The following is a 27,339-nucleotide window of genomic DNA, read 5'->3' as shown; positions in this document are numbered from 1 at the left end:
GATTTTCATTTACCAGGCCACATGAGAGTGGGACGTTGGGCTGGAGACATCAACAGTAGAGTGAAGGAATCCTGAAAGTCGTTGATCCCTTCACAGTGTCAACAACATGTTTCTCCCCAGAGGCTATCCCAACTGATAGGCTTGGCCTCTCATTGTCAGGGAGCAGTCCAGACAGGATTGCAGGAGAAGTAGGTGGGCCACCTGAGAGCTGGTGCTGGGTGGACAATGGTAGTTGATTTCTGCAAAACACCTTCAGGTCAGGGGTTGATCCCAGAGTTGAGAAGGTCAACAGAGAGTGGCACTGATCCAGATTTCCAGGGTGAGTATTGATCAAGGGTTCCTTGGTCCAAGGTGTGGATTTGGAAACTCAGAAGATGCTGGTGGCCTCAAGTAGAGATTGCAGGACTTGGGGGAGAACATAAACATGGTAGAGAAGGGGTGTTATCGTAGGTGCCTATTTGGTGGGAAGGTTCACAGAAGGACTGGAGCACGAGAGAATGAGGGTGGGTGTGTTTTTTTTTCCTTTATTCATTCACGGGTTGAGGGTGTCACTGGCTGGGCAGCATTTATTACCCATCACTAATTGCCCAGAGGCTGTGGCTCTGGAGTCACACGTAGGCCAGACCAGGTAAGGATGGCAGTTTCCTTCCCTAAAGGACATTAGTGAACCAGACGGGTTTTTCCCCAACAATCGGCAATGGATTCATGGTCATCATTAATTCCAGATATTTATTGAAATCAAATTCCATCATCTGATGTGGCGGGATTCGAACCCTGGTCCCCAGAACATTATCTGGGTCTCTGGATTAACAGTCCAGCAATAATACCACGAGGCCATCACCTCCCCTGCTATGTGGCCTGGAGGGGACAATGGGTGATCAGGGAAGGTCACACTGATTTGATTGTGGGACAACGCTTAGATCCAGGAAAGGGAGGCTGTAGATCTGTGTGGGCAGGGTGTTTGGATATCCATAGGGGAGCTCTAGACTGGAAAGATATAGGTTTGGGGGAATCAGAGGTCTTTAGGGTTAGGTTGTAGGAAGGGGTGGTTGTGGAAGAGGTTATGGGGGTGGAATCTTGGCATTAGAGGGTGAGTAGTGGTGAGGCTGTGGGGAGAGTTAGGGCCATGTATCCAGTCATGGCAGAGTTGCCCCTCCAACAGATAATGAAAAGCCACTTGACTCACCTCAGTTTGACTGCTGGGGTTCTTCAGGATCAGGAAGCCGAGCTCTCTACATTTTTAAATTCAATAGATTGTACGACAATGAGGCGAGTAACCTCATTATTGTGTTTAAAATGCCAGCTCATGTTCTTGAAACCAGTTAATCACTCTACCCCCCAAGCCACCTCAGTTAAAATTGGAGGGGAGTTTGTGCCAGGACTATGATTCTAACACCACACTCCAATCCAAAGCCACCCATTATTGGAGTGAAAACTGCCTCCTACTCCAAATGTATCACTCCAAGTTCATACTGATACCAAATTAATGAGCCAAATTTGAGCCATTATCTGTGTTAAACAACAGGGTTCACTAAGTCTCATATAGGGATCTCTTGACAGGATGTATCAGCATGATGACTTTCACCTTTGAGATTTGTGTTTAAGTACTGCCCAAAAAGATGTCAGACACAAAAACACATCATTTCACTGGTTTTGTTAGCTGTTGATTTTCTAACTAATTTGACACTCTGAACCTAGTTCCTGTTAATCATGAGCCGAGGGCATACGACTAGTATAATTGGTGTTATCCTGGGAATCTCAGAGAGTGAGTCTCCAGCTTTCTGTAGGAATAGGCATGACACAATTGGTGCATCACAGGTTCACCTTCTCAGCCTGAGGCCCATTGCTAGGTGGGGTAGATGGAGTTTATTTTGTAACTGGTTGTGGTTGATGCTCGCCAAACTTTTACTCATTTGAGATAGTAGGAACTGCAGATGCTGGAGAATCTGAGATAACAAGGTGTAGAGCTGGATGAACACAGCAGGCCAAGCAGCATCATAGGAGCAGGAAGGCTGACGTTTCGGGCCTAGACCCTTCTGATGAAGGGTCCTATGATGCTGCTTGGCCTGCTGTGTTCATCCAGCTCTACACCTTGTTATCTCTTTTACTCATTTGAATTGCTCTTCGTTGTTTGTTCACATCAGCAGGGAGCTCAAAATCATAACATGCCAGTTAGAAAGGTGTAGCCTGCACATCTTAAAGGAACACTGTATCATGGCTGGAATAAGTGTTGGCATTCCTGCAAGAAATGAATCTAAATATTCAAGAATGACATAACATGACACAGAAAGAGAGAGAGAGAGCTTGAGATATTTTGCACTGGGGGCCTTGATGATGGAAGACTGTAGTATTCAGTAGTTCAATTGTTTGGGGTTTTATTATGTGTGCCTGTTAACTCTTCCCTGTTCTGTGTCCTGTGTGTCAAGCCAAGGTGTGATTACTGAGAAAGAGAAACAAAACTGAAAGCAGGAGGTTGAAGCATGAGAGTACAGACATTTTAAAACAGCACTCGTCACTAAAGCTCCTGTCCATACACAGAAACTGATGTCATCTCTGCATAACTCTGAGGCACAAGCTGCAATGTAGGAAAGATGGCCCACCGTCCTCAGGAGACTCACCAGCCACAATGCCCAGAAAGCAGCAGAATGGAGGTCAATATGAGGAGACAAGCCCTGAGGATCCCACAGCGCTGTCAAAAACTCAAATGTCCTCACATAAGCAATCAAGGTTAGCGAATGCATCTTCAAATACGACTTTCTATTAAATACAACTTGGGCCTCACATACTATTCATTTAACCACAGCCCCATCTCTTCCCTACCAATTATAAAGAACATAAGAAACAGGAGCAGGAGTAGGCATCTGGCCTGTCCAGTGTCCTCTGCCATTCAATAAGATCATGGCTGATCTTTTCATGGACTCAGCTTCACTTACCCGCTCGCTCACCATATTCTTTAATTCCTTTACTGTTCAAAAATCTCTTTGCCTTAAAAATGTTCAATGAGGTAGTCTCAACTGTTTCACTGGGCAGGGAATTTCACAGATTCACAACCCTTTGGGTAAAAAAAAGTTCCTCCTCAACTCAGTCCTAAATCTGCTTCACTTTATTTTGAGGCTATGCCCCCTAGTTCTAATTTTACCCACCAGTGGAATCAACCTGCCTGCTTTTATCTTATCTGTTGGTCATTGGTCCATATCCCTCCATTCCTTGCATAGTCATTTCCTTAACATTTTATCTCCAAAGGTGCAGCATCTCATATTTGCCTGGATTGAAATCCATCTGCCATTTCTCTGCCCATATCTGCAACTGATCTGTACCCCACTGTATCCTTTGACAACCTTCTACACTATCCACAACTCCACCGATCTTTGTATCATCTGCAAACTTACTAACCCACCCTTCTACATTTTCATCCAAGTCATTTGATCCCTGCGGAACACCACTAGTCATGGACCTCCAGCCAGAAAAATACCCTCCACCACTACCCTCTGCCTTCTATGGGCAAGCCAATTCTGAATCCATGCGGCCAGGTCACGTGGATCCCACACATCTTAAACTTCTGGATGAGCCTACCATGTGGGACGTTGTCGAAAGCCTTAGTAAAATCCAAGCAGACATTGAATTAATGGAGTAAAGGCAAACAGCTCACCAGTAGCTGATGGCCTGTGTCTGAGCATTTTAAAAGAGGTGGCTGCAGAGACAGTGGAGACACTCTTCAAAATATTTCAGAACTCTCTGGATTCCAGAAGGTTTCCAGCAGATTGAAAAACCAATAAAGTATTGCATGAATTCAAAAAGGGAGATTCACTCAGCTGATTCCTGAGATGAAGGGGTTGACTTATCAAGAATGGCTGAATAGGTTAGGTCTTTATTCATTAGAGTTTAGAAGAATGAGGGGTGATCTTATTGACACATACAGGATTTTGAGGGGATCTGACAAGGTAGGTGGTGAAAAAATGTTTTCACTGGAGGGAGAATCTCAATCTAGGGAATACAGTTACTGTACAAGGGAACACTCATTTAAAACCGTGACATAAAGTAATTTCTTTTCCCAGAGGTTAGCGAATGTCTAGAACTCTCTACCCCAGAGAGTTGTGGAGGCGAGATCACTGGAAGTATTTAAAGAGGAGGTGGATAGAAAGATTTTTGAAGTATTGGGCAGTTGACAGCCACGAGTAGCTGACAACAAAGAGGGATTGGGAAGGTAAGCCCATCTTGCCGAATGGTGGGGTAGGCCTGAGAGACCAAATGGCCTACTCCTATTAGTTACGTTTTTACATGTGCAAATAAAGCAGAAAACAGCCCTCGAAGACATTGTGCAATTCAAGTTTAGAGAATTTATTGGCATTGCAGATTTTACACAGGTCAAAGCATTGATTCTAAATGGGGCCCTATGTGGAATCCAACACCAGAAGGGGCAGACAGATGAAAACATGCTTGAAGAGATCCTCCTAACAGAGTTTAAAGGCCCAGAACAAATTACCTGGAGTTCTTTGAGGAAGGTTACTTAAAAAGACCTTTTTCTCCAAGGAGGCAGTGACAGAGGTACATCACATCCTGTGAAAAGTGCCAGTACTGTGTAATGGCCAACATCGGATTGTACAAGTCTGTGCTTATTTGCCTGTCAGCTGCCTCAATTTTTTTTTCTGAGCGCATTAATTTACTCTTCCTTGCAACAAACATGCACCTCCCCTGCAAATAGTTGTTAAGAAGCCCTGCAGTAGTAACCAATTTCCCTCCTAATCAAGTAAAAATAATCCCAGAAATTAGGACAGGCCACATACCAAAGCAGTAATTCCTGTCAGCAGTTACCATTCTTGCCTCGCCCACTTCTTAACCGGAACCAGCACAGAGCCTGTCCAGTAAATTGGCTCAAAGGTCAGACAGTCCGCAACCCCATTCACTCTTATAAAGCATTTCACCTTTACTTTATGTCTGAAACTATGCATTTGCTGGACCCAATTCATTCAATTTGTCCAGCTTGCACCGTTATTGGCTTATCGTGGCAATTATTGCTAATAGAGATGGCCAAAAGTGAAGCAACACAAGTCTGTTTTCCTAAAACGGTGCTAAATTCACTGCTAAATTAATAATTAGTTGGAATAGGAGGATTCTCATGACAGTGGCACAACGTATGGGGAGTGGGATGAGGAAGTACTAAGTTCAGCACATCTGCAAAACAATCAGAATGACTGTAATATTACTGTGAGTCAAATGAAGCAAGCACCCCACCCTCCTATGTCAACATTACCTCGATACAGCCTTAGAATATGTACGAACTTCACTGTTGAACATGCTGGTGTTATGATGCACCTCTTAGAGTAAATATCCAAATCTGACCTCTGCTGCAGTATAAATGCGACATGGTTGCGATTCTTGTTTCTCCTTAGATAAAGTTGTACCAGTAGCTCTGTTTTTCACCTTATTAACTGATAGAATTTGACAACTACATTGACAGAGGTGTGGTCTGAGAAAGAATTTATGCTGTAATCACAACATAAGTCACTGAGTCACTGAACTGCAAATCCTATGCTATCCTTAACCATTGAGTCTCTTTTATTTATTTATCTTACCAGGAGAGTCCATTTTATTTGTCAAGTTAAGTTCAACAGAAAGTTTCACCAAGGTTCACTGATGCTGTCCAACCTGCTGAGTTTTCCCAATAATTTCTATTTTGTTTCTGATTTCCTGCATCTGCAGTTCTTTGGGGTTTTTGTTCCATGTTTGTCTGCTCTGCTTGTAATCATTGCCAGATTTGCAGACTGCAGCACATTGTCTTTTCTTCAATGTGGGCTGTTCAATCAAAACCAGTCCCTTTCAGTAAAGGCCTTGAGACACCTCTATTGGTGGGTTACATTATTTTTTTATGTACCTATGGGACGTGTGCATTGTTGGCTAGGCCAGTATTAATTGCCCATCTCTAATTGGCTTTGGGAAGGTGGTGGTGAGGTGCCTTCTTGAATCACTGCTGTCTCTGTGCTGCAGGTAGACCCACAATGCCCTTGAGGAGGAGATCTGCAATAGTCTGGATTTCTGAAGCTGGTGCCAACTGAAGGATGATGCAAGAACTTCTAAAAAGACAAAAAAAAGGTAAAGTTTTTAATATATCCTGAATGAGATCAAACACATAATTCTAAAAAACAGTACATCATTTGGTGGTTTCATATTGTTACAGAAAGGGTAAAAAGGTATGGGGGAACCCCAATTCCTTTCTCTTCTGTTTGTAATCATTATGGTTCCGTTTTGAATGGGTAGTGAAGTCAATTTTTAAAATTACCAGCATTGGTCATTTTTATTGGTTTAAACAGGGGGAATTATTTATTCAAACACTTACCTGGAGAGATCTAACATTACACAAGTCATACATTGTATGCTCAATAAAGATACAACTAAAGAAGACAGTATATATACATCTATACAAATATTAAACCAAAAGAACAAATAACAGTTCATTTTTCTTTGAAAGTCCATTGAAGAAGGAAGACATTTTCCATTCTTTTCTACAATTGATTTCAGATCCATTTTGAAAACTGGGGTCAAATACTTGGAATAACTGCAGGGTTCCTTCGAAGGTCCAGCGGGTCATGTGGACAGGCACTCAAAGCTGCTGCATCAGCAGGTCTAATTTATTAACAGGTAGACTTGGAGCTTTGAAATAAGCAGAGAGGCTTTTTAAAAGGCACTTATTAATCTTAGTTCTTGCAAGACAATAATGACACAATCCTCTCTGCAGCTCATGTCTTGTAGTTTGCATGCCGCAAACTGCCCCAAGTCTCTTCTACGTTTTGGGATTAAGGATTTTAAGTCCGAGAACCAATTCTGGTCATATGGTCAATAGTCACTGATATTCAGTTTCAGTAAATGGTGGTCTTTCAAGCTTCACTTGTGGATAACGGGTTTTGTCAGCTTGTATTCATTATATTGCAAACCTGAAACAAACAGTTTAGGAGTGCAAGGTCACTGTTTTGGGGTAATTTTCAACAAAAGCACTGTGACTTCCTCCAGACAGTGATAGTTAGGCATGTTCATTCAAGATGGATACCCAACCTATTCTACATATGAACAAAGAAAGAGAGAAGCCCATGTGGCCCTATGAGTATGTTCCGCCATTCAATAACTGGATGGCTGATTTGATTTTAACGTCAACTCTACATTACTACATATCCCTGATAATCTTTCATTCGCTTGGTAATCAAGAATCTAAATAACTTAAAAACATTTCAAGATTCTGCATCCACTGCCTTTTGAGGAATTCCAAAGACTCTCAATGCTTAGAGGGAAATTCTTTTTCGTCATCTGTCTTAAGTGGGTGCTCCCTTTTTTTTAAGCTATGACCTCTAATTATGGACTCTCCTAAAGAGGAAACATCCTTTCTGCATCCAGCAAGTCATGTTCCCTCAGGATCTAATATTTTTCAATGAAGTCCAGATTTATACAGGCCTAGCCTGCCTAACTGGGGAGGCAATGACATAGAGGTATTATTGCTGGAGTGTTAATCCAGAGACCCAGATAATATTCTGGGAACCTGAGTGTGAATCCTGCCAGGGCAGATGGTGGAATGTGAATTCAATTTTTAAAAAAAATCTGGAATTAGAAGTCCATTAATGACCATGAATCAATTGCCAATTGTTGGAAAAATCCATCTGGTTCACTTAGCTCCTTGATTGAAGGAAACTGCCTTCCCTACCTGGTCTGGCCTACATGTGACTGCTGACCCACAGCAATGTGGTTGACTCTTAACTGTCCTCTGGGCAATTAGGGATGGACAATAAATGCAGCCTAGGCAGCGATGCCCTTGTCCCATGAACGAATAAAAGAAAAGCATTTCCTCATAAAACAATCCACTTATTCCAAGTATTAGTCTAATAAACCTTCTTTGAACCACTTCTAGCACATCCTTCTGTATGTGCAGTGACTAGTAGTGTACATAGTACTCCAGATGTAGTGTTCACCAATGTCTGATTCAACTCAGACCTTTCTGGAAGATTGATTGTCTGATTGAAGTTGCAAAGTTCATTAAATTCTTTTGGCAGCCATCTTAATGGTCCATCATGTCCATTTTACATTAAAAAAATACTATTTTAAAATTTGTAATGTCTTTATCCCAGTTATGAGCATGACAATGTATATATATGTTTTTAAATTGCAGTTTTCATAACGTTTTTAAACTATTGATAATATGCATAGACTCACAAACATTATTCTCTCCTATAATGCAGTATCTGGTTCATCTACTGCTATCATGCAGCAATTTTACTGAAAGTGATCCCAGCTGACGGTACTGCTGGACAAGTCAAATCCCAAAATGATAGCTGTAAGTGTATGATGCGGGAGCTGGCAGTTCCCATGGGAGCTGCACAGACCACACCTGCAGCAAGTGTTGGTTGCTGAAGGAATTTCGGCTCAGAGTTGATGAGCTGGAATCTGAGCTTCAAACACTGCAGCACATCCGGGAGGGGGCGAAGTACCTGGATGCTTTGTTTCAGGAGGTGGTCACAGCTGGTAGATTAAGTACTTCAAATTCAGTCAGTGGCCAGGGACAGCAGGGTGTGATTGCAAGTGAGGCAGGTAGGGGGATCCTGAATTCAGGAATGGAGCAGCCTCAAATCCTGGCCTTGTCCAACAGGTATGAGGTACTTGCTTCCTGTGAGGATGAGGAAAAGGGCTGTAGGGAGGATGAGGCAGCTGACCACTGCACCATGGTACAGGAGGCCATTCAAGAAAGGAGAGCAAAATGACAAGTGGTAGTTGTAAGGGACACTGTAATTAGGGGGAATTGATGGTCCCTTTTGTAAGTAGGATCGAGAATTAATGGCACAAATCATCGCGAATGAGTATAATTTAGTAGCCATTATGGAAACATGGTTGCAGGATGGTCACGAATGGGAATTAAATATCCTAGGGTATCAGACTACTTGGAAGGACAGACAGGAAGGTAAGGGATGTGGTGTTGCTCTGATATTTAAGGATGCCATCAGAGCAGTAGTGAGAGATGATAATAGGTTCTACAGAAAATAAGGTTGAATCCATTTGGGTGGAAATTAGAAATTCTAAGGAGAAAAAGTCATTGATAGGCGTAGTCAATAGGCCATCAAATAATAACATCACATTGGGGCAGGCAATAAACAAAAATAACTAATGCCTGTAAAAATGGTACGGCAATTATCGTGGGGGACTTTAATCTACATGTTGATTGATCAAACCATATCAGTCAAGGCAGCCTTGAGGAGGGGTTCATTGAATGTATCCACAATAGCTTTCTTGAACAATACGTAATGGAACCAATGAGGGAGCAAGCTATCCTAGATCTGGTCCTGTGTAATGAGACAGAAATAATTAATGATCTCATAGTTAGGTATCCTCTTGGAAGGAGCAATCACAGTATGGTTGAATTTAGAATACAGCTGGAAAGTGAGAAGATAAAATCCAAAATCAGGGTCCTGTGCTTAAACAAGGGAGACTACAATAGGATGAGGGAGGAGTTGGCTAAAGTACACTAGAAGCAAAGACTTTATGGTGGGACAGTTGAGGAACAGTGGAGGACTTTCAAAGCAATTTTTCAAAATGCTCAGTAAAGTATATACCAGTGAAAAGGGGTAATCAGCCATGGATGTCTAAGGAAATAAGGGAGGCTATCAAATTGAAAGATAAGGCATACAAAGTGGCAAACACCAGTGAGAAACTAGAAGATTGGGAAAACGTTAAACGTCAACAGAAAGCTACAAAAAAGTATATAAAGAAAAGTAAGATAGATTATGAGAGTAAACTAGCTCAGAATATAAAGACAGATAGAAACTTCTGCTATAAATGTATAAAATGAAAAACAATGGCTAAGGTAGACATTGGTCCTTTAGAGGATGAGAAGGGGGATTTAATAACGGGAAATGTGGAAATAGCTGAAGCATTAAACAGGTATTTTGTGTCGGTCTTCACAGTGGAGGACATGAATAACTTGCCAATAATTGATGATAAAGAGACAAAGGTAGGTGAGGACCTAGACATGATGGTTATCATGAAAGAGGTAGTGTTGGGCAAGCTAATGGAGCTAAAGGTAGACAAGTCTCCTGGCCCTGATGGAATGCATCCCAGGGTACTAAAAAGAGATGGCGGGAGTAACTGTGCTCATGGTAATTTTTCAAAATTAGTTGGACTCTGGGGCAGTTCCAACAGATTAGCAAATAGCCAATCTGATGCCACTGTTTAAAAAAGGAGGTAGACAAAAAAATAGGGAATCTTGGGCTCGTTAGCTTAACTTCTGCAGTGGGGAAAATGCTTGAATCTAGTATCAAGAAGAAATAGCAAGACATCTAGATAGAAATTGTCCCATTGGACAGACACAACTTGGGTTCATGAAAGGCAGGTCATGCTTGACTAATTTGCTGGAATTCTATGAAGACATTATGAGTGCAGTAGACAATGGGACCCAGTAGATGTGGTGTATCTGGATTTCCAAAAGGCATTCAACAAGGTGCCACACAAAAGGCTGCTGCATAAGATATAAAGGTGCTCGGCGTAACAGGTAATGTATTAGCATGGATCAAGGATTGGTTAACTAACAGGAGGCAAATAGTGGGGATAAATGAGTGTTTTTCTGGTTGGTGAACAGTGACTAGTGGTGTACCTCAGCGATCAGTGTTGGGACCGCAATTGTTTACAATTTACATAGATGATTTGGAGTTGGGGACTACGTGAAGTGTGTCAATGTTTGCGGATGACACTAAGATGAGTGGTAGAGCAAAGTGTGCTGACAGTTTGCAGAGGGATATAGATAGTTTAAGTGAGTGGACGAAGGTCTGGTAGATGGAATTCAATGTTGATAAATGTGAAGTCATCCATTTTGGTAGGAATAACAGTAAAAGGGACTATTATTTGAACAGTAAAAAATGCAGCATGCTGCTGTGCAGAGGGATCTGGGTGTCCTTGTGCATGAATCGCAGAAGGTTGGTTTGCAGGAACAACAGGTAAGAAGGCAAATGGAATTTTGTCCTTTGTTGCTAAAGGCATTGAGTTTAAAAGCAGGGAGGTTATGTTACAGCTGTACAGAGTGCTGGTGAGGCCACACCTGGAGTACTATGTGCAGGTTGTGTCTCCTTACTTGAGAAAGGATGTACTGGCGCTGGAGAGGGTGCAGAGGAGATTCACTAGGTTGATTCCAGAGTTGACAGTGTTGGCTTATGAGGAGATGCTGAGTAGATTGGGATCATATCCATTGGAATTTAGAAGAATGAGGGCGGATCTTATAGAAACATATAATATTCTGAAGGGAATAGATAAGATAAAAGCAGGGAGGATGTTTCCACTGGCGGGTAAAACTAGTACAAGGAGGCATGACCTCAAAATTAGGGGGACCAGATTTAGGACTGAATTGAGGAGGAATTTCTTCACCCAAAGGGTTGTGAATCTGTGGAATTCCCTGCCCAGTGAGGTAGTTGAGGCTTCTTCATTGAATGTTTTTAAAAGCCAAGATAGATAATTTTTTGCATAGTAAAGTAATTAAAGGTTATGGTGAGAGGGTGGGTAAGTGGAACTGAGGCCATGAAAAAATCGGCTATGATCTTATTGAATGTTGGAGCAGGCTTGAAGGGCCAGACAACTTACTCCTGTTCCTAGTTCTTACGTTCTTATGTTTCTACTTATTACCCCAAATCAGCGCTTCATCTGCAACTCAAATCCACAAAAATCTACTTCTCTCTATCAAATTTCTAAGTTTGATGTTGCTGATTCTACCTCATTCTTTCCTGTGAACTATGAAGTCTTCTGACATGAGTATTCACAAAACTGAGAGACTTCAGATTTCTAACCAAACTTCTGGAAGTTGCACTGAGGAAACTGCTCTCTTTGAACTGTTCTATACTAATCTTTTTAAAGCAAAGAACCTATATTTGATTCTGACCCCACTCAAGTTTCTTCTGAATTGCCCAAAAATATTTAATCTCTTGGCTTTCTAAGCTAAAGTCAATCCTTGACTACCCTGAACCAGAAATAAGCCAATGGACCTCAGAGACAGTAAAAACTGCCAATGCTGGAGTCAGAGATAACACAATGTGGAGATGGAGGAACACGGCAGGCCAGGCAGCATCAGAGGAACAGGAAAGTTGACATTTTGGTCGGGACCCTTCTTCAGAAATGGACCTCAAAGTTTACACTCTATGTCATAAACCTGCCTCGTACAAATGATCTTCCATTAACATTCCAAACGGTTCCTTCTGTTTGACACCTAATTGATTAGGTCACTGTATCAGAAAGACTGTCTGACCTAATTATATTTAACCATTCAGAAAAGTAACCAGCCCCATCTTCCATGATTCTGAATTCAAACTCTGATAATGCAAAGCACACACCTTTCATGACACCTTCCTGAAAGATGAATGAAAATGTATCCATAAAAAGCATTTTCATTTCACATCACAAAAATTCTTTTTAATACTCTTGGTTTTATATTAACAGTACTAATACATTGACATTAAATAAATATACAATGACTTTCATGGCAACCATATTTTACATACATCCTTTTGGTATGCAGTGTTCCATCTTCTTCATATGTGGTCTTGATAGAACGCAAGGATAATTTTAAATTGGAAAAGGTACAGAAAAGATTTACATGGATGTTACCAGGGTTTCAGATATAAGGAGAGGCTGGATAGGCTGGGACTTTTTTCACTGGAGTGTAGAAGTTGAGGTTGGCCTTATAGGAGGTTTATAAAATCATGAGGGGCACATATAAAGGTGAATAGCAATGATCTTTACCCTGGGATAGGGAAGTTCAAAACTAGATGACATAAGTTTGAGGTGAGAAAGATTTAAAAGGGACCTGAGGGGCAACATTTTCACACAGAGGGTGGTTCATGTGTGGAATGAACTACCAGAGGAAGTGATAGATGCAGGTACAGTTACAACATTTAAAAGATATTTGGACAGCTACATGAATGGGAAAGGTTTAGAGGGATTATGGGCCAAAAGCAGGCAAGCGAGACTAGCTAAATTTGGGAAATTTGGTTGGCTAGACGACTATTTGCAGGCATATGTATGATTGGAGGATTAAACTTCACTGAAATAGCTGCACGTCCCTGACCCACAGTTTCTCCAAAAAACATTGAAGGATTATGCTCTGGAGAAATGACAATGTTAGCGATGCATATTTTAAAAATTGTAGAAGAGCCAACACAAGACACAATGTCTCTTCCTCTACCATTGAATATTTCTATTGGCACAGATTCAGGTCTAACTGCCAGGTTGTTTGATCCCCATTTCAACTTGTTTTAGTTAAACAACACCCACATTGATGTTGCTAGCATTAACAGCCAATTTGAATGCCTTCTTACAATTTAGTATGGCTAAAATGATTCCTGTTGTTGGCACAGTTTTTTAGGCTGTTGTAGGCACACTGACATTCTTGTGTCTATTCAAAGTTTCCAACTTTCTTTTAAAATAATTGGTCAAAAGCGCAACTACACTGCTGAAAATCAGAGCAAACTTCTGAGAAAATATACCCATGTCAACATATTGCAAAATTTTGGGTTTCATCCTGGGAATGGGAAAATCTAGAACAGCCCTTACTTTCACTTCTCTAGGTGTTACTTAGTCTTTACCCACAGTGTGGTCCAAGTAAGTCACTTTTGTTTTGGCTAATTCAAGCCTAGTCACAAAAAAAGAGAAATTGCTGGAAAATCTCAGCAGGTCTGGCAGCATCTATGAAGAGAAATCAGAGTTAACATTTTGGGTCCGGTGACCCTTCCTCAGAACTCTTAGCCAAATTGCCTCTTTGTAACTGATTAAACAGATTAGTCAAGAGGTTTAAATTTTATTCCCAACTTTCACTGAACACAACCAAGTCTGTGTTCTAACCATGCAATTTCATACTTTCTCAATGACTTAATCGAATGATGGTTAGAATTTTGCTGGTGCATTTTCCATTCCAAAAGGCATGACATTGCTTTGATAAACTCCATCTGGTGTTACAAAAGGTGATGTTACTCTGGTTCTATCAGTCTATTCAACCTGCCAATATCTATTAAACAAATTAATTTTGGTGACACATTGAGTATGTTCAATTCTTTCAAGACAGTTCTCCAATCTTGAAATATGACCTGAGTTCAATGCTGTCACCGCATTGAGTTTGCAATAACTAATACAGGATCTTTGCAATTCATCCAGTTCAGTATCAATGTGGCATGTGATCTTTAGCTATATGACTCAATTCAATAGTGTAATTGTATATCATGCACTTAAATTTTCCTCACGTGAGCGAATTTCTTTAGATTGAGTCCATAAGAATATTGTTTTATAGGTAATGGATCCACTGCATTAACTTCCTGAACAACCAAAGACGTTTATTTTGGCCCAATTACACAAGTTGATTTATGAATTTGTAATTGGCTTTGTGGGTCACTTTGTTGGTTTTCTGAAAGATAAAACTATCTGACCTCTTAGCACCTCAGTATTATCCATCCTGATTACTGGAGCATCAACATTTGAATTTAAATGTCTGAATTGTTTACAAATTTTACTGATAATTTCCTTCCATTCCTTATTTTTTCCTCATCGTAAATACATTCCACCTGACATTTCTTTCTGTCCTAATAACTCTTCACCATATTCACAAGATACACATACTGACAATTCTTCCCGTATGAGTATTGATTGCGTCATTTACATCAACGAATGCTGTTTAGATTTATTAAATGTCCAGAGAACCATGTTTGTAATCGTTCCCCAGAGACAGGTAACAATAATAACACATTGTCTCCAGCAACAAATTTCAAACTTTGGCCCTTCTATCTGCTCTCATTTTTGTTATTTATTGCGCACTCTTGAAATATCTTTTAGCCAACTCACATTTCTTGATCAGTTTCTGTCTGAAATTTGAAACACACGCTGCATGTACATTCTCTGAGCTTTGCTTTATAATTTTTTCTTTCAGTCAGTTTGAGTGGTTCTCTAATGTCATGATCATATATCAGTTCAAAAGGACTGAATTGTGTGAACACAGATTCATAGACTTATTACACAGCAGGAGGCCATTCAGCCCACCATATATGCAGCAGCTCTCTGAGAATTTGAACTGGTGCCAATCACCTTCCTTTTCCCTCTCACCTTCCAAATTATTTTCATTTAAATAATCATCTGGTTCCCTTTTGAATGCCTCAATGAAGCTACTTCCACTACACTTCCAGACAATTCATTTGACACCTTAACTGCTTGCTCTGTCATAAAGTTTTTTCTCAACTCTCATTTGCTTCTTTTACAAAATACTTTAAAATTGTGCCCTTTGCTTCTCGATCCATCCGAGTTGGAACAATGTCTACTTTGTCACCCCCGAATTAGAAAATTTGTATCAAAACTTCTTTTAACCTTCTCCTCTCCAAGGTAGAGAGTTCCCACTTCTTCAATTTTTCCAGTGACTGAATTCTCATATCCCTGGGAACATTCTTGTAAACATCCTTTATACTGTCTCCAATACATTCACATCCTTCCTATAGCATGGTGCCCATAACTGTACACATTATTCCAGCTGATGTATAACCAATATCTTGAATAGGTTCACCATAACCTTCCTGCTTTTGTATTCTTTGCCACTATTTATGCCCTTGAACCTCTGGAGGATTGTGTGCAATTCTGACTGCCCTCGTATAGGAAGGATATTATTAAGTTGGAGAGGGTGCAGAAAAGATTTGCAACAATGTTGCCAAGACTGGAGGATTGGAGTTGTGGGGAGAGACTGGATAGGCTGGGACTTTTTTCATTGGAGTATAGGAGGTTGAGGGATGACCTTAGAGGTTTATAAAACTCATAAGAGGCATGGATAGCGTGAACAGCAAAAGGTGTTTTCCCTAGGGTAGAAGGCAGAAGTAGAAAGCATATTTTTAAGGTGAGAGGAGAAAGATTTTAAAGGGACCTGAGGGGCAACATTTTCACACAGAGGGTGGTTGGTATGTAGAAGGAACTGCCAGAGGAAGTGGTGGATGCAGGTACAGTTACAACATTTAATAGACATTTGGACAGGTACATGAATAGAAAAGGTTTAGAGGGATTATGGGCCAATTGCAGGCTAAAGACACTGCTTCAAGAAATCTTGTGGAAACATCCATAATCGTTAACAATTCTGATTTGCACTCCTGGTTTTAGGTAGGGGTTCTACATAATCCATTAAGATTCTGCTAAATGGTACGTTGGAAGCAGGTATTCGAATTAAAGGTACAGGTTTAACTGACGATTGGGGGTTTTCCCAACTACCTCACATGTCTGGCAAAATTTGACTCTCTTACTGTAATCCTCAACATTCAAAGAAGAATATTCTTGAATATTCAGGGTCATTTCTTCCTTCTGAGTACATTCTAAGGAAACATGTTCTCTTTGCACTATTGCTATAGTTTTAATACTGGTTTCCTTTTCTGATGCCCCTTTTTGATTCCCCCACAAGACGCTTCTACTACTGCAACCTCTCTCCTATTTAAATTCCAGCAATCAGCTTTAGTATGCCCAGTCTCACGACAGTGGAAGCATATTATATTCTTTATATCACTCCTTAGTTCTAGTCTTTCTCCTTTATTACTTTGGTGTCCTTTTGTTGTTTCCTAATACTGATACCTTTCTCTGTATATTTTCTATTCGTCTAATCTCCTGTGGCGTCCCAGATCACCCCACTTTGTAATGGTTTCTGTGAGATATCACAGGTATCTGAATGAACTGCTGCTTTCCTGACCTTTGATATTCTTGATGCTCATCTAAATGTTTTTAGGTTTGCAGGCATGCTATTTCTGAATTTTTCCCCAATCATAATTTCCTTTACACCCTCAAAGATTTTTTTCTAGCTTCAGTGATGAAAATCACTGATCTAATAGGATTTATTTTTTTCTTGCAAATTATACAAACGGTTTCTTCCTTGTAATTTTAAATTCTATTTGATAAGCTTCAGAGACAAGCTCACAAGCTTTGATTATTGCTTTTTACAAAATTCACACCTTTGTCTCTGATAAGCTTGCATACACAGTCATAGCTGTACCTGTCACAATACTTTGTAATATTACGATCCAAACACCTTTTGATCACTTTGTCTACTCAGCTACCTTTCAAAATGAGGTATAATATCTTTTGACCCCAACCTCAGCAAAGTTAGGTGCTAAGTATAAACTTTTATTTAAATCAAAGCCCTCAGTGGAATCAGAATCAATGAACCTCTACCACTTACTTTGTTCATTTCTCTCAGCTTTTCTCTAGCCAGTTACTGTTGTCTGACTTCTTGATTAATTTTGAGTTCCGGCTTTTATAAATTCTGTCTACTGTTCCAATTCAAGCTTTCTTTCCACATCTCTTTTCTCTTGTCATTTCTCATTCCTCGTTTTCCCTCCAATTCGTGCTTTTTTCTCTTTCTCTGTCTATATCAAGCTTTTTTCCACTTCTAACCACATCTTAGATAGTCCTAGCCATGACATCCCAATTTCTATTTTCTCTTCTTTTACCTCCAAAATATTTAATAATTGTTTTCAGCATTTCCTCCTTACAAGATTCCGCTTTTATTCCTATCTTCAATTGATCTGCTAACTGTCTAATTTAGTCTTATTCAAGAGTTCTCAAAACTTCATTGCTTTTTCTTCTACTCCCAGAAATTTCTCAACAACGCCCACTGCCAACTTAAAAATCATATACATGCAACAAGCTCTCACATGCTACCATTGTGATAAAATTCATCTCCAGCATGTCACCCATTCCACCAGCCTGTCTATACCCCTCTTCTTAACAATTCACAATAGTTCCAAATTTTATGCCTCCTGCAAATTTTGAAATTGTAACCCTTACACCCCTAAGTTATTAACATAAAAAAGGAAATACTGTGACGCTGGTACTGATCCCTGGGAAACACAACTGCATACCATTCTAGAGTCCAAAATAACAGCATTTCCTACTAGCCTGTTTCCTGTCACTCCCTTCAACTTTGCCAACAAAACTACTATGTGGCATTTTATCAAGAGCTTAATGAAGTTCACATATGCCATTATCCTCATCAACCCTCTCCGTTACCTCATCAAAAAAAAATCACTCAAGCGGGTTAAACCCGATTTATATTTAACAAATCCATGCTGAGTTTCCTTAATTAATCCAACCTAGTCTAAGTGACAGTTAGCATTAACCCAGATTCTCTGAGTTTTCTCACCACTGATATTAAATTGGTTGGTCTGCACTGTTGGGTTTATAGGTCAATAAATGGAAATGGTAGCAATCTTCATGGTGCACCTACTGCTCAGAGTCAGTCAATGACTTAGAAGCCAGGACACAGTTAATCAGTGGGCACTTTGTCGGGGGAAAACAGTGATCAAAAAGAAAAATGAGCATTTGACACTCTATTGTCAGGAATTCATTGATTACTTTCATTGTGGCCATGCTAATCTGAAAACACCAGATCTTGTAAACAAAGTAAACTCAAGTCTTGTTAGTACTTGGATGAAAAACTGGTTAGAATTACCAGGTGCATTAGGCTGTAAGGATTTTATGGTGCCCTGGGGCAGGATAGTTCAGGTTCAAGTCCTGACTGCCTCAGGCGTGCATTTTACTATATGTGGACAGGTAGATTAAAAACATCAGCAACAGTCCCAAGCTGAGTGTGACTCTATTGAAATTTGTAACAGAATGTTGCAAACACAAGTGGCTTTGAAAATGAAAATTGCATGAAGATTGCAGAATGTTATCATTACCAGTTAACAAACAAATTTGCAGCAACAGGGTACTGAGGACTAATGTTAGCACTGCTTGTTTCTCTTCAGTTTGTTACAGGCATACATAACTTCACATTGGAGGTACTTCATGATATTCAGGTATTTCTGACTAGAACCATATTGGCCTTATTGGATAAACCAAGTATGCATCTTTTGGTCATTTTATCTGATTTCATTTTATAGCCTTTGCTGTTAACCAATGCCACAAGCTTCATGAGTTCATCGAAGTATTGAAAGTGGTCAAAGTGTTGAAAGGTGGATGATACAGAAATCTTCCGATTACTCAATAGCAAATGAGCAGTGACCATATTGACCTCCAGCAGTCAGCAGCTAACCTGCACTTGCTGATTCCCCAACTTCATGTAGGTTCCCTACAGACACAAACAGGGGAATGTATAATAGGGGACAAAGAAATGGCTGAGGAATGGAATACATACTTTGGTTCTGTCTTCACAAAAGAGGACACAAATCAGATATCAGAATTGTTGGAGGATGCAAGATTTAGTGAGAGGGAAGAACTGAGAAAGATCAATATTAGTGGGAAAATTGTTGGGATTGAAGGCTGATAAATCCCCAGGGCCTGATAATCCACATCCCAGAGTACTTAAGGAAGTAGCTCTAGAAATAGTGGGTGCATTGGTGGTCACCTTCCAGACTTCTTTAGACTCTGGAACAGCCCTTGCAGATTGGATGGTGGCTAATGTCACTCCAATATTCAAAAACGGAGGTAGAGAGAAAACAGGGAATTACAGACCAGTGAGCCTAACATCAGTCGTGGGAAAAATTCTCGAATCCATAGTCAAGAATTTTATAGCAGAGCATCGAGAAAGTAGTGGCAGGATCAGAGAGAGTCAGCATGGATTTATGAAGGGGAAATCATGCTTGATAAATCTGTTGGAATTCTATAAAAATGTAACTAGTAGAGTTGACAAGGGGAGCCAGTCAATGTAGTATATTTGGATTTTCAGAAAGCGTTTGACAAAGTCCCATGTAAGAGATAATGTGCAAGATTAAAGCACATGGGATTGGGGGAAGTGTGTTGAGATGGATAGGAAACTGATTGGCAGAGAGGAAATAAAGAGTAGGAATTAATAGTTCTTTTCAAATTGGCAGGCAATAACTAGTTGGGTGCCACGGGAATCGGTGCTGGGACCTCAGCTATTCACAATATATATTAGTGATTTGGATGAGGGAACAAAATGTAACATCTCAAAGTTTGCAAATGATACTAAGTTGGGTGGGAGGGTGAACTGTGATGAGGATGCAGGGACCCTTCAGCATGATCTCGATAGGTTGGGGGAGTGGGTAAATCAATGCAGTATAATTTGGATAAATGTGAGGTTATTCACTTTGGAAGCAAAAACAAGAAGACAGATTACTACCTGAATGGCTGTAAACTGGGAAAGGGGAGTGTGCAGCAGGATCTGGGTGTCCTTGTGCACCAGTCGCTGAAGGTTAGCATGTAGGTGCAGCAGGTGGTAAAGAAGGCAAATGGTATTTTGGCCTTCAATACGAGAGGTTTTCAGTACAGGAGCAGGGATGTGTTGTTGCAGTTATACAGGGCCTTGGTGAGACCGCACCTGGAATATTGTGTGCAGTTTTGGTCTCCTTTTCTGAGGAAGGACGCTCTTGCTTGAGGGAGTGCATTGAAGGTTTACCAGGCTGATTCCGGGGATGGCGGGACATACGTATGAGGAGAGATTGAATAGGCTGGGATTGTTTGCACCAGAGTTCAGACAAATGAGGGTGGGGGGTGGGGGAGCGGAATCTCATAGAGACTTATAAAATTCAACAGGACTGGACAGGGTAGATGCAGAGAAGATGATGTGTGTCCAGAACCAGGGGTATGAGGATTCAGGTAGATGATTTAGGATGGAGATGAGGAGATGTTTCTTCACCCAAAGAGTGGTGAGCCTGTGGAATTCATTTCCACAGGATGTACTTGATACCAAAACATTGAATGTATTCAAGAGGTGACTAGATATAGCACTTAGGGCGAATGGGATCAAAGGTTATGGGGAGAAAACAGGATTAGGCTATTGAGTTGGATGATCAGCCATGATCGTGAAGAATGGCAAAGCAGGCTCAAAGGGCCGAATGGCCTCCTCCTGCTCCTATCTTCTGTGTTTCTATGTTTCAGGAGACTGTTAGCTGCTGATTTTGAACACAATTAATACACTCTTACCACAGATTGCAATTATCCAACATTCCCTCCATCCAATTTTTGTTTGGTTTCATTGCTTTGAATAAATCTTTTCATGCTGCGCATTCAATTCCATGTATTAGTTCATGAATTGCCTCCATGTGAAACATTCTCATTGTCAAAGTGACTCTACCACCTTACTTCCTACTGTGGCTGAATAGTGACTGAAGTCTTGCTTCTGACTCCATATTTTAAGAAAATAAGAAATAGTGAAGCCAAATTTGGCAGAGGCAGAATGTAACTGAGAATGATGGGAATCATCAAATCCCCTCAATATGGAAAGAGGTCATTCAGCCGATTAAGTCCACACCGAACCTCTGAACAGCATCTCACCCAGACCCATCCCAACCCTATTCCTGTAACTCTGCATTTCCCATGGCTAATCCACCTAACCTGCACATCCCTGCACACTACGGGCAATTTAGCATGGCCAATCTACCTAACCTGCATAATCTTTGGACTGTAGAAGGAAACCAGAGCACCCGACAGATATCCATGCAGAAACAGAGAGAACGTGCAAACTCCACACAGATTGTCCATTACATCCCACCTCTGATTCTGAAACCCATAAAAAGGAATCAGATTGGTCATCCATGTACCTGCCATCATTGAATTCACCTCTGCTTAGAAATTGGTAGCACAGAAAAAGCCACTTGGTACCTGTACCAACTGTTTAAATGAGTTTAGACCCACTTCATCTGCCATTTCACTACACCGATTCATATTATTTCTTTATGAAATATTTATCCATGTTCCCTGTAAAAAAATTACCATTGTAAACTTTGCTTCTGCCATTCTTTCTGGTAATCCTTGCTTTTAGTAATCAACATTAAATATTCTAGTTACTGACTCATCAACCGATGGAAATTGTATTCCTTGACTTACCTTATCATAATTGGATATTTTCCTGTCACACAGTTTTTATATTATTATATGCTTTAAGTAGTAATCCAAAGGTTCTGTTTTAAAATGATTTGACACAGTGCAGTGCACCAAGAGAAGTTGCCAGGTAAGCCTGTTAAATCAATGTCCCTAGTGACCTAATGACAGGTTCCACAACAGCTTCAGGGACAACAAGGTTGTGAAGCCTATTATTAGTTCACAAGCAGAGTCACCCAATCCAAAGCACTGCAATTACCTGCCCTCAAAAGCTCGGAATCATTGTTTGGAAATTACATGGTGTACACTTGCTGTTGGCTGATTTTCATTTACCCCACAGCCAATGTTTATCCCGGGATTAGTAAGAAGGGCTTTTGGTAATTTAAGAGAATTAATATGCATAGCAGATCTGTTAATTTCAGACTATGAGACGTGCTATAAATGGAAGATTAAGATGGTCTGGGGTACTGTGTCCTTACAGCAAGTGCACTGGTGAAGTTACTAGGAACATACAGTGACTATATGGTACTGCATTATGGAAATAAGTCTATATTTAAGGGAGAGACTGATCTGAACCTAATTCCCTCCCTCCCACCCTCGCAGTTCTTGGATATTGAGAAAGAATACTGACATCCAGCTAATTACCAGCAATGCAGCAGCCAGCAGTCTTTGTTATGCAAATATTAATAAGTAGAAGGGCAGGTGCAACATCCAGTCTGGGGAGTTTTGTCTCGACTGATTTCACAATTCACCGGCATCTTTCCTCCATTTCAGTATTTCTTAGATTGAGGTACCATTAAAAAATTATCCATATCTCAGAAAATATATTATTACTGTAGAGGGAATGCAACAAAGGCTCAGCCAAGATGGCAGGACTGTCTTTTGAAGAGAGATTGGGTAAGCTGGGTCTGTATTCTCCAGAGCTTCAAAGAATGAGAGGTGATTGCATTGAAACTTACAAAATATTTAAAAGGGATAGACAGGGAGGTGCAGGTAAGATGGGGAGTCAATAACCAAGTGGCACAATTTAAAAATAAGGAGGATGCCACTTACGACCAAGAGAAGGAGAAATTTTTTTAAACTCAGAGTTGTGAACCATTTGGAATTGTCCACAACAGAGGGCTATGGAGGCTCAGTCTATCAGTACGTTTAAGCTGGAGGTTGATGGATTTCTGATTACGGAGTTATGGGGATAGCGTAATCAGTCTCTGAAGTGTACGATCAGGCATGATCATATGGAATGGCCTACTTCTGTTCCTATATTCCTAAGTTCCTACAGTTACTGACACGACTCTACTTTAATTATCATGTCCAACTCAACATGAAAGGAACAAATACTGAAAAACAACATATCTGACAATAATATAATTAATGCACAATTGCAGTATTTTCAGGGATCAGTTGTTTCTCTTTTTGTCCCTTTGATTCACTGCACCCTTGTTCCTCTTAAGAGACATTTTTGTTTTAATGTCTCTTAAATGTTGTGAAAGATGAGACAAGCAAATTGTTCACTTTGGTACCATCACACATCAGCTCAATCCTGTCTTCATCCAGCATCCACGTATGCACTTTTCAGAAAGATGGTCACTAGATACTGACCAAGAGTCAGAATATGGATTGATCTGCAACTTTCCCCCAAGGACAGTGATGCCGTTTGCAATACCCACATTGTTACTCCAATAGACGTCAAGATAACTTAGGTCAAACCTAAGGATTCCTCACGGCCTGTATAGCTGAGTATCACACTACACGGTGCTATTAAGCAATGGCCCATTAGAGAGTTAGGTATCATAAATGACCTAATGATTGTCACTGAAAATTCAGCTTCTCAGTTTTCTCTGCAAAAATTTACAAATCACTTACAAAATTAAACTAAACTCTCATACCATTGAATTCACCACCTTCCATCTCTATTAATTGTGCAGATAACACTGTGGCTGAGTAAATTTGCAGTTACACATATAAACGTGTTTCCAAGTCAGATTGACGTTACAGAACTGGTGCTCTTCTCTTGATCATGCGCCCTATGATAAACAAAAACTTCACAGCACATGCATAAACTGCCAGTGGCTCATATTACAAGCGGTTTTAATTGTAAGTTTAAAACACCATTAAAATAGAAGCAGACAAAATGCTACCAAACAATGCATCTGATTTAAAATTGGTAAGTAAACACAGAGCTTGAGACAGAGTACCTTTTTTTTGGGTCCTGTAATAAAAAAAGTAAGTAATGAACAGTTGAACACTCAGATCTTCCACATTCTCACTTGCATCTTAGTTTCCAAAGCTACCATAATCTGACAAATGTACAGTTTTCTTATTCAGGAAAGGCTAACAATCTGTGGCAGAGAAGGACGTCTCCTTACAGTCAAGGACAGAACAAGGCACTAATGATCATTCAATCATATGATACTGAAGAAGGCCATTCAGCCTATTGTGTCAGCGCTGCCTCTTTGAAAGAACTATTTAATTTGATACACATTCCAGACCTATCCCTACAACCCAGAAAAAAATTGTTCTTTTCAAGTTTACATCCACTTACCTTTTAAAAATTCTTATTCAATCTGCTTCCACCACCCTTTCATTTAGTGCATTCTAGATAATAGCAGTCAGAAGATATCAAGTTGAGTTTAAAGCAGTGAGGAAGTGTGCTATGCTGAAGTTCGGTAATGCACATGAAATTTGATAAAAACTGTTTTTGAAGGATTAGCAAGTAGTCTCAGTCCGAGTGTAACAGGTTGAGATGTTCTTTGTGCAATCTATAATTTACCCATCTATTTGGTATAGTGAATTACTGCCTTGTCCTGCGAAACCCCCCGAGGCTATTACCTTGATTATTTGGGTTTTTGACACAGCATTTACTCTGTTGATCAACGAAGTACAGTGTGCTGCGTCCTGTGGGAAGAAGCTCTGCAATGGCAAATAGGACAATCTACCTTTAACGCAAAAAATACCTTCAAAGCAACACCTTTGTTGTTCTTTCTTTAATAACTGCTTCCCACTTTCTGCCCAGCAACATTCAAATCACCCATTTAAGTAGCTCTCCAGTTGTATCTTGATAGTTTTCTCCTTGCTGACTGAGCTCCGAGCCTGCTGCAAATATTTATTGAGACCTGTTCTGAGGGTGTGATGCGTGCAAATTCACCATTTGCTCTGACAATTTGCAACATTGATCAACATCAAAGAGAATCCCATGCCAATACTAAAAATGCAAAGAGTGCAAAATTGCTTGATCTCTTGTAGCAGTGAGTTAAGAAGTGGTCACTATTTTAACTGTGAATCACAAATAAACTAGTGTCTATCATGCTTTGGTGGCCCACATTTGGTAATACACTCCAAATAACTCAATCTGGTCTGCCTTTGCTGCCTTTAGTCAGATCCGCATTACACTAACTAGGTATCTAAGGTCTTTCTGCCAAAGTACAACAAGGGTCCATTCAGTTATCGGACCCTCTTATTGCCTCAATGTATGTAAATAGTGTCCCTGCATGAGTAAGAAATGCCTTTGATTTTTGCAACTGTAAAGAATGCAAAGACTGTACAGAGCTGCTTCAGTACCTATGATTGTACACAAACATTTTTTGATGAACATATATTTTTGCAATAAAAAACTAGGTGTAGACCTCAGTAGACTGGTCTACCATAAACTGAGCTGGTGACAACCCAGAGTTATAATCGTTTTGAACAAAATAAATTGGAATGCAGAGTACTGAAAGTTCTGATTGGTATCAGAGTGCAAATAACATCGAACAAGTAAATATTATATGGTGCTCTATGAACAGTTCCCTTGCACCAGTCCTTCAGAATTTGAAAATAGGTCTTAGAAGGAATTATTACAAGTTACCATGCCAGTCTCTGGCACTTTGTAATAATTCAAAATCTAAAGAGGTTGACCTACCTTCATCTGTTCCAAGGAGTTATGTGGAGATTCATTTCAAGAAACAGTCAAGTGTTCAAGTTTCTCATTTCTTATTGGTCCTCCCTGACCCCAGCTTATGGGTTGTGATCTGTAATTTCACATGTAAAGCAGCAGGAGATCGGAGTATAGAAACTGCTCAGCTTCCTGGACTTGCATTTCTTCAGATCAGACGCAATATTTCACTGAGTCAGGTTCCTTTTTGACAAGGGAAATCATGACTTCTCTGGAGCTCAGATTCCTTCTTTTTTTTAAAATTCTCTATTTTCAGTTTTATATTATCATCATTACACACAAGCATGTGACATGCATAAACAGACACAACTATTGGAGAGTGAGTTTTTAGATAAGATTATATGTTTAATTAGAAGTGGTGCAAAATCAGGTGAATAAATTTCATTTGCATTAATACTCTACATACAAAGGAGCAACAATGTGTAAAAAGTAACAACTTGGCATACAGGATGTTACAATATGTTCCAATTGGAAGAAGTTTAACTTAGAGTCATAGAGTCCTACAGCACGGTAACAGGCCCTTCGGTCCAAATGGGTCCATGCCGACCAAAACTTATTGCTTCTTCTGCTATTACATCGACATAGTTTGTCTTGCTAATGCTTGTAAATCTTCTATTGAAAATTGCATAGATTGTGGATTTATGGAACTGGCCTCAGATAGATCTGCAAGTCAGAAGGATAAAAGGATCCTCTCTATAGTATTTTAGGGTTTTGTCTCTGTTGATCATTTCATTTCCAGCATGTCACACCTTTCAGACACATCATTAATAAATTACTTGGATAACAGCTGGTGTTTAACTAAATGACTGTTGGGCTTCAAGCGATTCTGAAGTATGAATTATTAAAGCAAAGCTGGAAACCATGAAAAGGTATATAAATATTAGACTCCATTACGTAAAGACTGAGCTTTTCATAATCATGCTAACCTTCCAAAGTGGGAAAATGTCAAATAGCAACTTCAGTGTTAACATCCATAATGTTTCAGAGGGGCCTGGGCACTGATGATCTACATGGTCCACGTAAGCCTTTACAATCCATCTCCCATCTCTACAAATTGGTTTATCCCTTGTAGTTGGATTGCAAAAAATGGCCTCTGCTAGGGAAGGAAATAAGAATCAGCCCTGAGTTCCTGTCTTAGAGATTTTCCAGTCCATCTGTTCAGAGATGTTAGTGCACACCTCTGGCGCAGATGGGTCTTGAACCTGAGTCTCCTGACTCAGAGATATGGACACTTCTATCGTGCCATAAGAGCCATATCTGATGAGCCCCATCTTATGAGCTGGCTAGAAGTGCTTGTGTGGTTAGATGTTGCCTACAAGACAGCGTGAATGTAAACAAGCAGCAATGGCCTAGCCTCTACAGCCCTCTGCAGTAAATAATTCCACAGATTCACTACCAACTGAGAGATAAAATTCCTCCTTATCACTGTCTAAGCTTGCAGTGCCGCTATATTTGGTTGTGAATAGCAGTGGACAATTGAACAATTCAATAGCAGTGGAGACTCCACAAAATCCCCATCCTGAATGATGGGGATACTCAGCATCAGTGTAAAACAACTCTGAAGTACTTGTGTCTTCAGTTAAGGGTGTCAAGTGGATGATCCATCTCACCTC

The 27,339-nt window shown here is 40.2% G+C and overlaps 1 long non-coding RNA gene across 3 annotated transcripts in view; it reads right to left on the bottom strand.

Annotated features, from left to right (window-relative positions):
* The window catches only part of LOC125484990, a 101,168-nt gene that overhangs the window by 53,391 nt on the left and 20,438 nt on the right, over window positions 1-27,339 (bottom strand). For 2 of the 3 annotated variants that reach the window (XR_007263774.1, XR_007263775.1), the window contains exon 3: window positions 4,318-6,071. This is a non-coding gene — a long non-coding RNA (uncharacterized LOC125484990). Of the gene's footprint in view, window positions 1-4,317; window positions 6,072-27,339 lie in introns of those variants that run through there. The other variant, XR_007263776.1, reaches the window with a different exon arrangement.

The sequence above is a fragment of the Rhincodon typus genome, chromosome 15 (assembly GCF_021869965.1).
Source record: "Rhincodon typus isolate 14 chromosome 15, sRhiTyp1.1, whole genome shotgun sequence".
In the NCBI taxonomy this organism is placed as follows: Eukaryota; Metazoa; Chordata; class Chondrichthyes; order Orectolobiformes; family Rhincodontidae; genus Rhincodon; species Rhincodon typus.
Note: the sequence above shows the minus strand (reverse complement) of the source record. Positions and strands in the feature narration are given on the sequence as shown.